Here is a 14,003-nt window from a genome sequence, read left to right as displayed (position 1 = left end):
TACCATTATAATTCTTCCATAATCTTGAAATTGTTTGACTTTTTTTTTACAATTGTGTGTTCAATTTTATGTATGCCACATAAGAACAAAAGTTTTATTAATTTTTATTAAGACTAGAATACTGTTCTACTCTGCTTCATGATGATGCCAGGGATTGAACCTGGTGCCTTTGGTGCCTCAGGCATGAAAGTCTTTTTGCATAAACATTATGTTATCTCTCCAAGGGAGTTGGGTGGTACTGCAGCGGGTTAAGAACAGGTGGCGCAAAGCACAAGGACCCACGTAAGGATCCCAGTTCGAGCCCCCAGCTCCCCACCTCCAGGGGAGTTGCTTCACAAGCAGTGCTTTGCACCACTTTTCACCCTCTGCGCTACTGCCCGACTCCCAGACTCTTTGTTTTTACATCACTCCGGTTTCTTGGTGTCTTCCTTGGATTCCCAAACCTAACAAAAATTCAAAGTATTGAATTAAAACTTGTACTGACATTATGTCTACTTATTTTTTTCCCTTTATTGGGGGATTAATGTTTTACATTTGACATTAAATATGATAGTTTGTACATGCATAACATCTCTCAGTTTTCCACATAACAATACAACTCCCACTAGGCCCTCTGTCATCCTTTTCCAGGACCTGTACTGTCCCCCCCCCACATACACACTCCAGAGAATTTTCCTTTGGTGCAATACACCAACTCCAGTCCAGGTTCTGCTTAGTGTTTTCTCTTCTGATCTTGTTTTTCAACTTCTGTGAGTGAGAGAAATTATGTCTACTTATTATAAATTGTCCTGATACATTCCGAATTGAATTGAATTGAATTGAATTGAATTGAATTGAATTGAACTGAATTGAATTGAATTGAATTGAATTGAACTGAATTGAACTGAATTGAATTGAATTGAATATCCGACCTTGTGGATGGTAATGAGTGCTTAGCTAGCCTGGCCTCTTTACTTTTAAATATTTGTTTATTAGTTTATTGGATAGGAACAGAGAAACTGAGAGGGAAGGGGCATATATAAAAGGAGAAAGACAAGGAAGTTGTGCCGTAGCTCAGTGGGTTAAGCGCAGGTGGTACAAAGCCGCATTAAGGATCCCGTTTTGAACCCCCAGCTCCCCGCCTCCAGGGAAGTCGATTCACAGGCAGTGGAGCAGGTCTGCAGGTGTCTTTTTCTACCCTTCTCTGTCTTCCCCACCTCTCTCCATTTCTCTCTGTCCTATCCAACAACAATGACATTAATAACAACAAAAATAAAACAAGGGCAACAAAAGGGAATAAATAAATATTTTAAAAAGGAAAGAGACAGACACCTGCAGCACACTTCGCCACTTACTTTGTTTGTTTGTTTCTTTTTTTTTTTTTACTAGAGTACTGCTCAGCTCGGTGGATCCATAGTGTCTGCACCAAGCCCCAGTAACTGGAAGCAATAAATAAATAAATAAGCTAATTGTATTTATTGTTATTAACCAGAGCACTGCTCAGCTCTGGCTTATTGTAGGGTGGAGGAATGAACCTAGGACATTAGAACCTCAGGCAAGAGAGTCTTTTTGCATAACCACTATGCTATCTCCCCCATTCTCATTTTATTTTTAAATGTAGTATTAAACAGGTGTAACCATGTTATCATTTACATGGTAAGATATTAAAACTTTAAAATGAGGTACCAGGTTGTGCACACATTACAAGTTTTTCATCCCCATCTGCAGGGGAAAAGCTTCACCAGTAGTGAAACAGTGCTGCAGGTATCTCTCTCTCCTTCCCTCTCAAACTTCCCCTTTCCTTTGAATTTCTCTCTGTATCTATCAAATAAATAAATACTAAAAAAATCTCCTTGGAATTATATATATATATATATATATATATATGCATTTAGCAGAACACTGCTCAGCTCTGACTTATAGTGGTGCAGGGGACTGAACCTGGGACTTTGAAGTTTCAGGAATGAGAGTCTCTTTGCATAACCATTATGCTATCCATCCCCTGCCCTCCTTCCTTCCTTTATTTCAATGTATATTTAACAAATACATTTTATTCATTTTTGGATAGAGAAAGAGAGACATTGACAGGGAAGGGGAAGATAGAGATACCTGCAGCTCTGCACTTGTGAAACTTTCCACTCTGTAAGTGGGGATCAGGGACTTGAGCCCAGGTCTTGAGCACTGCCCTTCCTCACTTCCTTCTTCCCTCCCTCCATTCCTTCCTTTACCAGACCACTACTCAGCTATGGCTTAAAGTAGTGCTGGGAATTGAATCTAGGACATTTGAGCTTCAGACATGAAAGTCTATTCCACAAACCATGGTGCTATCTTCCTGTACAAATGTCAATGTTTTAACACTTATCAGTTTCCAATTCAACATTACCAATCAAGTCTCTCACTTCTACTACTGGTTTGTGTTCTCTTAGGATTCTTATATACATATAATCATAAATGAATACATGTATGTAGGTGTGATTAAATGAAGTATTTGTAACAATCCTTCCTAAGAGCACCAGATGGGGACTATGTTTTCTAAACTAGATTTAGGAATTAGACAGTATACTGTTGGGAGTCAGGAAGTAGCACAGCAGGTTAAGCGCACGTGGTGCAAAGTGCAAGGACCGGCACAAGGATCCCGGTTTGAGCCCCCGGCTCCCCACCTGCAGAGGGGTTGCTTTACAGGAGGTGAAGCAGGTCTGCAGTTGTCTTTCTCTCCCCCTCTCTGTCTTCCCCTCCTCTCTCCAATTCTCTCTGTTCTATCCAACAACAATGACATCAATAACTACAACAGTAAAACAATAAGGGCAACAAAGAAGGAAATAAATATTAAAAAATATCTTTAAGAGGACCTAGTGGGGGTTGTATTGTTATATGAGAATCTGGGGAATGTTATGTATGTACAAACTATTGTACTTACTGTTGAATGTAAAACATTAACTCCCCAATTAAAAAAAAACTTTTTTAAAAAAGTATACCATTTTCTGTTCTTCAAAGGCTAATCTCTGCTTACCAAGTTTAAAAAAAAAAAAAACAGTCAAAAATAAAAGACTGACATGTCCACAATTATTCTCTGGATAGGAACTAGTAATTAACTTCAGCAGTTTGATATTAGGGTTCAGGAGATAGATGTGTGCCTTGCCATGCTTTGGCCTAGGTTTGAATCCCAGTGGCAAATGGGAGTACTATAGAACTTTGGAAAGCTCGAGTGCTGGCTGTGGTATCTCTCCTTCCCTCTATCAGAATTCTTAAAATATATGTATCTATTTGTTTTTTTTTTAACCAGAGCACTGCTCAGCTCTGACTTACAGTGGTGGCTGAGACAGAACCTTTGCATAACCGTTATGGATTTAGTTATCAGGGTTATCACTAGGGCTTGGTGTCTGCAAGATGAATCCAGGGCTCCTGGTGAACATTCCATGCCTTTTTTTTTTTTTGATAGAGACAGAAAATGGGGGGGGGGGGACGAAGGATAAGGGAAAGAGAGAGGGTGAGGGTAAACAGCATATGGTTATGCAAAGAGACTCTCATGCCTGAGGATCCACAGTCCCAGGTTCAATCTCCCCACCACCATAAACTAGAACTCTAGTGGAAGGAAGGAAGGAAAGGAGGGAGGAAGGAAAAAAAGAAAAGGAAGTGTTGTTGAGGTGGTCTGGTGTCGGGCTGCACCGCGGAGAAGAGAGCGGACGTCCAGAGCAAAGGGGTACACAGATCTTTATTATAGGATGGGGGGGAGGTTTGGTTCAGACCACGTGGAGCCAGCCAACAATGGCCGACCACGGGGGGAGAGCAGGGAGCGAGACCTCAGAGAGGGAGAGCCGAGAGCCCAGAGAGAGCGAGGGGAGGGGTGAGGGGGCTTTTTATTGGGCGACAACCAGGGGTGACGTGTAGGGCCAGGATTGGTTGAAAGGGGGCACTCTAGGATTTAGCGAGGCATAGGAAAACCTGGGGGCGGAGCCAGGATTGGTTGAAAGGGGGCACTCTAGGATTTAGCGGGGCATAGAAAAACCTGGGGGCAGAGACTGCATCAGAATAAGTCCTCAGCAACATCTCCTCCTATCCCTTTATATCTAAATGGACACAGTAAAGAAAAATGGAGCATGCTTAAATGTTTTAGAGGAATGCCATGCTCAGGTGGGAAGATGTAGGACTTTCTGTGGAGGAGGGAAGGCTTAAATGGCTGCCAACCTTGTGAGATTTAAATGTCCTCCTGTGCTCAACCCCTCTTCAGAGAGAGAGACTTACCTGGAGAGACTCATCTCATAGGTTTAAGCGCAGCCTGCTCAACCATCTCTTCACAGTATCTCTACATCTTTTCTATCTTTCTATCTAGTAATTGCATAAGATGTACAAAGTCTATAAAAGACTATCATGGGGCAGAAACCTTTTGGACATAAGCCTAAATGACATAACAAAATAGGAAGGGACACGAAGGGGAGAAGTAAAAGTCAGTGGGGTGTGAAGGGAAGGATTGGTGTGTAAAGGAACATTCCCTGCTTGAGTGGGGAAAAGGGCAAGGGTACATAATGAGGGGGCGGCAGGAGGCATGACCCACCAAACAGAGGGGCTATTTGGCATTGTATAGTCCTCAAGGCAACAGTCTGTAAAGTCTATGAATTACTCAGGATTAGTCTATGAAAAACCAGCAGCGTGAAGGGAAATAAGCTGCTTCAAAATTGTGTAAAATGTATATAGGGTATGTCAGAAAGTCCGATACAAGTCTCAGTCTGAAGTAGATGGCTAGGGGAGGAATTGGCAGGGGATGCAACGCTGCATGAGGGAGGTCAGCCGCTGGAATGTTGCTCTTTTGTAGATAGCTAGCTGGAACTGCCAACACGTAACAAGCAGGTCAGAAGCAGGAACGGTAACCAGGCATGAAGAAAGTTCTGTCCTTGGAATTCGTGTATCAGGTTCTTCAGATCACGTTGAGTGACATCTAGGGTTTCGGGGGGTGTGCCACGGTAGTCGTGCCATCTAGTGAGTGACGTCAGGGTGTGCAGGGGTTCAGATGGTTTTTCCGGGATTCCTGTGAAAGAAACACAAACAATCTGCTTCTCGTGGTTAATTTGAACTGGTAACAAGTTATAGGTTTGTTATAGTTGGTACCTCGATGATTATAATTGGTTTAGAATCTCTTTATGATTTATTAAAAGGTCATCTAATGTGACCTCCTGTAGCAGCCTCTACCGCAGGATCTTGAGACCAATTTTAGCTAAAATATGTATTTTAAACAGACTCAAATTGCTTAGAGAGTTAACGCATATTCGTGACAATGATTTTAACGTTTACAGTGCCAGATTGATGCCAGATCTGTTGTGGATTAATTTCCACAAGATAGTTTACAGGGCACCTTTGGGGGCCCTTCAAAGGTGTCCTGTATATAAAATTTATATAGTTTAGTTTTGGGAATGAATAGTCACGTTGAACATTTAGACTTTTGCCTAAATAGTAAGTTACCTTAACAATTAATATTTACCTTGTCTGGTAAAAGTGTAGCTGTAGGGTTACACTTCTGACCGTTAAGTTAGTGTTACCAAACTTGAGACATACCCATAAACATTTAGTTATAACAAACTGGAGGAAAAAGAACTTTTGTTATAAAAACACATTATTTAAAAACAATTTTAAATCTGTCATTAGTCACACAGTTTAAGACTAAACACTTACATATATACCAATACTATATATAAAATTCAAAAGAGGGAGAAAGAAAAAAAATTTTTTGGAATGTTTCTGGACGTCTCCAGAAACTTTGGCTGCGTCCAGCATTTTTATATAAGGCCAATAACCTTTTAGAGTACTCCAAGCAGATGGGTCATGCAAAAAAAAAGAAAAAAAAATTTTGTCATTTAACACACTCATTCACAAAAACAACTGGCCAGTTATAACATAAGACATACAGGGAAAGGGTAGGAGAGAGGTCTCTGTGAGCCAGATTTGCAGGTTCTGCCATGTCGTATTACGGGTCCTGGGATGTATCCTGCATCTGGTCCTCTTGTAGTATTTCTTGTTCTTCAGGAATAACAGCGCCATCCTGCGGGTATTGTCGGACATGGCGGGCAGGAACCCAGACAGGTTTAGAGAAATTTTGAGGGAAAATGCATGCGAAACCCCTTCCCATGGTCAATAATGGGTCAGGCCCTTTCCAAACTTTATCGAGTGGGTCTCTCCATTTCACCTTAATAGATGGGAGGGTAGATGGTGTTTGCCAGTGAAGAATAATAGGGGGTAAGGCTGAGTTATTGTAAATATTAAAGAGATTTAACGTAGTTAAGGCTTTTGCTAGCTGGATATTGGGGGGATATGTTCCTCCTTTATCTTTATTTAGTTGAGCCTTCAGTGTTTGATGGGCCCTTTCGACAATGCCTTGTCCCTGTGGATTGTAGGGAATGCCCGTGGTATGAGTAATATTCCAGAGGGAACAAAAATCTTTGTTTGCTTGAAAACATAGGTGCATTGTCTGTTTTCAAAAGTAATGGGACCCCCATAACGGCAAAACAAGAGAGCATATGGCTTACAAGCTTTTTAGCACTTTCTCCTGTCTGAGCTGTAGCCCACATAAATTTAGAAAAGGTATCAATTGAGACAAACACATATTTTTGTTTGCCAAAGTTTGGTATGTGGGTGACATCAATTTGCCAAATAGCATTAGCTTTTAAACCTCGGGGGTTAACCCCAAGGGTCTGGATAGCAGGTGTCTTTATGAGATTTGCGCAAGAAGAGCATGTAGCAAGGATATGTTTTAACTGTGGTACAGGAACATCAGGGAATCGAGCTTGAAGGCCTTTAAGATTAACATGGGTTAGAGAGTGAAAATTAGCAGGATCAGAGACAGAGACTGGGAAAGTTCCTGTGGAGGCAAGGCGGTCAACTGCGGCATTCCCTTCGGACAGGGAACCAGGAAGAGGGCTGTGGGAACGAAGGTGTTGAATATACAGTGGTTGGGTTCGAGAACAGAGCATAGAGGCGATTTGAATCAAGAGAGGGGAAAGTGGGTTGTCATCAATTTTCACATACGAACGAGCAAGCCATGGAAGTAAGTTAACAGTATACACACTGTCAGAAAAAAGGTTGAAGGATTCTGGTACAGCTTTTAGTGCAAGAAAAACAGCATAAAGTTCTTTGTACTGAGGGGAATTATCAGGAAGCTCAGTAAAGAGAGGTTTAGGAGATTGTTTGTCTGGGTAATATATAAGGGCAGCAGCTCCCCTTTTTCCGCCATCAGTAAAGATTGTAGGAGCAGAGGGAATGGGATCCCGAGAGAAAAGTTTAGGTGCTAGTAGAGGCAGAAGAGGTAAAGAAGCTATCAATTTATTAGAAGGAAAATGGTTATCTATTTGTCCTGGAAACCCCACGAAGCTTATGGCAAAGCGGGAATGATGGCGTATAAGATACAACTGAAGCATTGATTCACTATTTGTAAAGTTTCTCCCCAATAGGTGGGAGCCAGGGGGTTGAACCTATCAAAATATATTTTTTTGCCTCCAGGGTTATCGCTGGGACTCAGTGCCTGCACTATGAATCCACTGCTCCCAGAGTCTATTTTTTCCCTTTTGTTGCGTTGCCCTTGTTGTTTATCATTGTTGTTATTATTGTAGTTATTGCTGTTGTTGTTGGATAGGACAGAGAGAAATAGAGAAGACAGGGGAAATAAAGATAGACACCTGCATACCTGCTTCATGGATTATGAGAGACCCCCCCCCCCTTGCAGGTGGGGAGCCCCAGCTCCAACCGGGATCCCTACACGTATCCACGTGCTTCACGCGATGTGCCCTTAACACCATGTGCGCTTAACTCGCTGCTCCAACGCCTAGCCCCCTAAAAGAGAATCTTGTAATTAATTAATTAATTAATTTTTAACCAGAGCACTGCTCAACTCTAGCTTATGTTGAGGATATGTGTGCTTAGCTGAGTGTTCCTAAAAATGTTGTTTATTTTTACCAGAGCACGGCTCAGCTCTGGTTTATGGTGGTGCGGGGGGATTGAACCTGTGACTTTAGAGCCTCAGGTATGAGAGTCTCTTTGCATAACCATTTTACTATCTATTCCCCTGCCTCTTAAAAAAGTTTTAATGTGTCAATTTTATATCCTTTTATTTCACATTTGGTGAAATGACCTAATATTCATTTTTTTCTTTTTCTTCTAATCTGTTTGAATAATACCCTCAAGTTCCTCTATTTTTGCTGCATATGGCAAAAATTATCTTTCCAATAGATGAATATTTCACTGTTTACATATTTACATATTTTATATATTTATTCACTATCAATAGGCAACTTTTAAAGATTCATTTATTTTAGACAGCAGCAAAGCAGCTGATTGAGAGAGAAAGAAATCAAAAAGCACCAATGGTTCCTTTGGTGTGGTGGGAACTGGATGCAGACAGGAGATGCATGCATGAGCAAAAAACAACTTCATTTTGAAATGGTCTTCATTCACTAATGAAAATACTACCCTGCACCACCAGAAGCCAGAGCTGAGCAGTGCTCTGGTAAAATAAAAAAGAAAGAAAGAAAGAAAAAGAGAAAATACTGTTGTTCATGTAAGGTTTGAATTGTTTGGTTGGGAATGGCAAGGCAGTAGAAAGAGAACGTTCTATTAAAACAGAAAACCTCATGACCATAGACAAATAGTTTTGAGGCGTCTGAAACATGTGTTCCAACAGAGCAGCGGGAAGTGTTGGCTGGTGGGTTCTATCCACTGGTCCCCACCCGCCGGTGGTGATGGTGCTGGGGGAACTTCATAAGCAATGGAACAGTGTGCCATTGTCTCTCCTCTCTCTCACAGTCTATAAAGAAATAATACTAGAGGGCTAGTGGACAGCATAAGGGTTATGCAAAAAAGACTTTCATGTCCGAGGCCCCAAAGACCCCAGGTTCAAGTACCAACACCCCCATAAACCAGAGCTGAACAGCGCTCTTGTCTTTCTCTCTGTATTTCTCGTTAAAATAAGTAAAATATTTAAAAATAACAATAGATAAAGAAAAGTGGGCTGGCAAACAGCATAATGGTTATGCAGAAGCCTTTCATGCCTGAGGCTCTGAGGTCCCAGGTTCAGTCTCCAACACTATGGTAAACCAGAGCTGAGTAGTGCTCGTCTCTTTCTTATCTTTTATTTAAAAAATTAAAAAATATATTTTAAAATAGATAAAGCAAAGTAAAAAAAAAAAATACAGGAATCAGTGGTAGATTCATGCAGACACCGAGCACCAGCGACTATGCTACTGGCCAAACAGAACCAATTACCTCTGAGAGGGGTCGGGGCTGGCAGTGACACCTGGAAGGGCACACACATCCCAAGGACCTGGGTTCAAGCAGCCCCACCCCCATCTTCTCGGGGATGCTTCACAAGTGGTGAAGCAAGTCTGCAGGTGTCTATCTTCCCCTCCATACTCAATTTCTCTTTGTCCTATCTAATAAAATAGAAAAAGAAAGAAAACTACCTCAAATGTCACAAGGATGGGGGGGAAGACTAGACATGGGCATAAGTCCTACTACTATGAGGTGGGACAAGGAAGAAAGCATTCCTTAAACTGGCTAGCAAAAAAAAAAAAAAATCTAACAACAAAAATAGGGTCAATTTATATATATTATGTGACCACAAAGACCATGGGGCACGTTAGGCGCCAGTAGGTCCACTTTGAGTTAAGCCTGTGGGATAAGAAGGTTAACAGGCTTGCTGGACAGAAAAGGTTAAAGAAATGGAGAAAGCCTGGGTTTAAACCCTTCGGTAGAGAAAGGGAAGGTTACGGCTCTCCGGAGAGGATATGCTGTGACCCCAAGACCAGTTCAGACGAAGGTTCACACATGAGACAGTGCAACCCAGAACCGTGACTGAGAAAGGGACGCACGCGCCCTCTCAGACCTTCACGCCCAGAGCCAGAGCACCAGCTCTCGCCTCTTGCGAGAGCGCCGAAGGGGTACGAGAAGACCCGTGCACATTAGTCTCCTTCCTGAATCTTCCCTCAGACCCCCGAGATGACGATCGTGGTTCTCGTAGAAAGTGCAATGAAAAAGCCCTTGTATCAAAACCCCTCGCCGCCAACTCCCGAATCATTTTCTTTTTCCAGACCCCGAGAATGAGGAGCAGCTAGATGCTCTCAACCCCAGAGGAAGAAATGGCGGAAGAACGAAGCCTGGGAGATGCGGGCAGCGGTTGTGAAGGGCGCTTGCGCCATGCGACAGGGACAAGGCTGGCAGGGAGGTTGAGCGGTGATAAAGGCACAGGCACCTGAGGCTCGTACTCTCGTTGGAAATCACGCGAGATACAGTCGTCACATGACAAGGAAGCGAGTCTGTCATGTGATCCTTAGGTGACCTGGAGGTGGGTGGGAGATATTTGGCAAACCACAGGTTCGTTTTTTCGGTTACTCCAAAGATAACCTCCTTCTTGCTGTTTATCTTGCGCGCTCGGAGGTGGAGAAGCTTCTTTGTAGGAGACAGGTGCGACTGGGATAGATAGCATTAATGGTTATGCAAAGGACTCTCAAGCTGGTGGCTCCAAGGTCCCAGGTTCAGCCCCCGCCCCCAACAAAATCAGAGCTGAGTCCTGCTCTAGGAGAGGGAGGGAAGAGGGGAGAGGAGAGAGATCCTTGAGCAGAGGAAAGACACAGGTGTTCAGGTGATTAGCTCAAGCCTGCTGGATGCGTTAATGTCTCTGGGGATCCACCCACACCTTCCTACAATGCAATAGACTCTATCTCAGTTTTACAGTATTGCAGTAACGTGGTGATGTCAGAACATGATGGGATGGGAAGGTCATTGGGAGCCGTACTGCTACAGATAGTTCTGAACTGTAGTCCAGCGCTGGAGAAATAGCTTAATGGTTTCTACAAAAGACTCATGTGGTTCACTGGGAAGCAATTACAGAAGCCAGACCTTCAACCTTCTGCATCCCAAAATGACTTTGGGTCCATACTCCCAGAGGGTTAAAGAATAGGAAAGATAACAGGGGAGGGAATGGGATACAGAGTTCTGGTGGTGGGAATTGTGCGAAGCTGCACCCTTCTTATTCTATGGTTTTGTCAATGTTTCCTTTTTATAAATAAAATATTTTAAATAATAAATAAAAATTTAAATGAAAACAAGAAACAAACAAAAGACTCATGTGGGACTGGGGTATAACATGGTAATGAAAAAGACTAACATGCCTGAGCCTCTGAAGACTCACCTAGAAGGGCAGATAGTATAGTGGTTATGCAAAAAGACATGCCTGAGGCATCAAAATTCCCAGCTTTAATCCCAAACATCACCATAAACCGGAGCTTAATAGTGCTGTGGTTAGAAATAATTAAAAATAATAAATACATTGCCTTTTTAATATGCAGATTTGTAAGGGGAGATAGCATAGTGGTTATGCAAAGAGACTCCAATGTCTCAGTCTCCACTGTCCCAGGTTCAATCCCCCACATCACCAGAATCCAGCAGCTCTGGTTAAAACCAACCAATCAACAAACAAGTAAAAAACAGGCATGCATCAAAGGCCCCAGGATCAATCCCTCCCACCCCCACCATAAACCAGAGCTCAGCAGTGCTCTGTTAAGAAGTGGGGTGGGCCGAGAAGGAGGAAAATAAAGCCTCTCTAATTATAGTGAAGTTTACTGTTTGGTCCATAGTAGGCATATATTGTACAGGGACTCCTCTTTTTGGTGACCTCTACAGTCAGCTTCTCAGATTGGAGAAATCCTGGGGGGGGGGGGGACTTCTGTGTCTGTGCAATGAAATAGAAAACCAGAAGTTGAAAGATCTGTCCAATGTTTAGCCCAATGATCCTAGGCCATCCTGGTTTCCTTGGAAAATTAAACATGTGAAGGTAGCATAGTTCTACTTTTAATAAAATAATTCTGGAAGAATAAGGATGGGAAACCAAAATCAAACTCAAACTTTTTATAAGGTTTAGTGTAGCTGTGATCTGAAAAACTGACAAGTACAGGAAGATTAAGTACATGAATGCATATGCAAACATTTATGTGCCAAATGATAAGGAAGTCTAGTATTATGTTAAAAGCAACGGATTATTAAAGTTGAGGTTGTGAAGTTGGGGGGTAGCCAGTGGGTTGAGAGCAGGTGGCAAAGTGAAGCGCAAGGACAGGCGTTAGGAACCCTATTCGAGCCCCAGCTCCCCCACCTGCAGGGTAGTCACTTCACAGGTGGTGAAGCAGGTCTGCAGGTGTCTTATCTTTCTCTCCCCCCTCTGTCTTCCCCTCCTCTCTCCATTTCTCTCTGTCCTATCCAACAACGATGACATCAATAACAACAACTACACCAATAAACAAGGGCAACAAAAGGGAATAAATAAATTTAAAAAATTAAAAAAAAAGAAGTTGCGGTTGTTTTGATGCTAGAAATTAGGGGCTAGGAATGATCTCAGTAGGTATGATGGTGCAGTTGATAAAGCATTGGACTCTAAAACATGAGGTCCCTCTTGAGTCCAATTCCTGGCAGCACATGTAGCATAGTGATGTCTGGTTCTTTCTCTCTTCTCCTATCTTTCTCTTTAATAAATAAATGAAATATTTAAATAAATAGGGGCCCAGCAGTGGCACACCTGGTTGAGCGTACAGGTTACGATGCACAAGCCCCTGTATTCAAGTGTTCAAGCCCCTGGTCCATACCCACAGGGGGGAAAGCTCTGCAAGTGGTGAGGCAGGGCTGTGAGTGTCTTCCTCTCTGTCACCCCCTTCCCTCTCTATTTCTGGCTGTATCTATCAAATAAGTAAAGAATTAAATTTTAAAAAATTAAATAAATAAATGTGGTAACAAAAAATTAACTGTAGTCATCATTTACCAAACATCCCACCTAACAATAAACTGAACACTTACTCTTCCAGACAATTCTTTAAAATTTTATTTACTTATTTGATACAGAGATAAATTGAGAAGGAAATGGGAGATAGAGGAAAGAGAGAAACACCTGCAGCCCTCCTTCACCACTTGTGAAGCTTTCTTTCTGTAGGTGGAGACCAGAGGCTTGAACCCAGGTCCCTGTGCACTGTGTCCCATGTGTGCCACCACCTGGCCCCCAGACAATGTTTTACTGAAGAATCTTTAATAATGAAGAGTTCCTCATAGTATATATTTTGCTTATTGCATATACATGAACCTTTTCAGTATATTTCTGTTTTAATTCCTGCTATTTGATAGTTGGGTTACTTTCTTTTGAACATAATAATTAATTGAATTATTTTAAGATTCCTTTCTGTTGTCTGATATTTCTGTATATGAGCCACTGTACCTAGTTTAATTATTGTAACATAGATTTTTACAGTGGGTCCCCTTCCTACAAAATAATTAGGCAAAAAAACTTTCAAGTTCCAGAGAGAATGTAAGAAATCAGCTCTTTTGCTCTGGCTTTATATATGTTTGCATTCATATACACAAGCTATATGGAGATATAAATGTGGATAATAGGGTTTTTTTTGTTTATTTTTGTACCAGAGCACTACTCAGCTCTGGCTTATGGTGCTGTGGGGGATTGAACCTGGGACTTTAGAACCTCAGGCATCAAAGTCTCTGTGCATAACCATTATGCTGTCTTCTTCAACTATAATGTTTCTTTTTTTACTGAGTTCTTTCTATGTATTTTGAGCTTCATTTAGAGCTTGAACATATGAAATAATTTCTTGAGATGATGGAACCCATAAGTCAGAGAACTAGGTTTTCAAGAATAACCAATGATTATATAATCAGAGTGGTAATAAGTTCACCCATAACAAAGTACAAGGAGTTGTTAAGACACAAAACAAAAAGTTCTAACCAAGCTTGGAAGATTTGTTAAGTTTCTGTGAATGAGTCACAGATTAATTATAAAGATCTCAAGGATAAGGAGGAATTGGTCAAGTGAAAATGTGTAGAGTGAACCTTACAAACAGAGGGAACATTATGTGCAAAGGTCCTGAGGTTGAACAAAGCTTAATAACTTCAGAAACTGGAAGGAAAAAGTGAGTGCCACTGTAGTATTTATTATGAACAAAGAGGAGAGTTGCAAGGATAAGTCTCAGGGGAGAGAGACAAGGCAAATTCATTGG

At 41.7% G+C, this 14,003-nt stretch overlaps 1 long non-coding RNA gene across 1 annotated transcript; it reads right to left on the bottom strand.

Annotated features, from left to right (window-relative positions):
* Positions 1 to 508: 508 nt before the first annotated feature.
* LOC132540875 (uncharacterized) lies at positions 509 to 10,210 on the bottom strand. Its single transcript, XR_009552011.1, has 2 exons — positions 10,049 to 10,210; positions 509 to 747 (listed from the first exon to the last, which is right to left on the bottom strand). It is a non-coding gene; the product is annotated as an uncharacterized LOC132540875 (long non-coding RNA).
* Positions 10,211 to 14,003: the final 3,793 nt, after the last annotated feature.

Source organism: Erinaceus europaeus, chromosome 10, assembly GCF_950295315.1.
Source record: "Erinaceus europaeus chromosome 10, mEriEur2.1, whole genome shotgun sequence".
NCBI lineage: Eukaryota > Metazoa > Chordata > Mammalia > Eulipotyphla > Erinaceidae > Erinaceus > Erinaceus europaeus.
Note: the sequence above shows the minus strand (reverse complement) of the source record. Positions and strands in the feature narration are given on the sequence as shown.